Below are 681 nucleotides of genomic sequence, written 5' to 3' on the forward strand. Positions count from 1 at the left end.
TAATATTACTACTCCTTTATCTGCTGGCATTCACTTGCTATTAATTCCTATATTTACTCCTAAAAATACAACACATTTTTTTCATAAACAACCACTTGTGGCATTTCTATCACTTTAATAATAGCTAAAGTCATGTATGTGTTCATCACAGTCATAAACACGATTTCCCTCAACTGGTTTATTTATACTTTCCATTTATTCATATTTGTACTGTTAAATATTCATATACATATGTGTATGAATACACATACAGACACACACACACACGCACACACGCACACACACACACACACACACACACACACATATATATATATATAATTAGTCCAGTTCAGTCGCTCAGTCGTGTCAGACTCTGCGACCCCATGAATTGAAGCATGCCAAGCCTCCCTGTCCATCACCAACTCCCGGAGTTCACCCAAACTCATGTGCATCGAGTCGGTGATGCCATCCAGCCATCTCATCCTCTGTCGTCCCCTTCTCCTCTTGCCTCCAATCCCTCCCAGCATCAGGGTCTGTTCCAATGAGTCAACTCTTCACATGAGGTGGCCAAAGTATTGGAGTTTCAGCTTCAGCATCATTCCTTCCAAAGAATACCCAGGACTGATCTTTAGGATGGACTGATTGGATCTCCTTGCTGTCCAAGGAACTCTCAAGAGTCTTCTCCAACACCACAGTTCA

This window comes from Bison bison, unplaced genomic scaffold (genome assembly GCF_000754665.1).
Source record: "Bison bison bison isolate TAMUID 2011002044 unplaced genomic scaffold, Bison_UMD1.0 scf7180017864351, whole genome shotgun sequence".
Classification (NCBI taxonomy): Eukaryota; Metazoa; Chordata; class Mammalia; order Artiodactyla; family Bovidae; genus Bison; species Bison bison.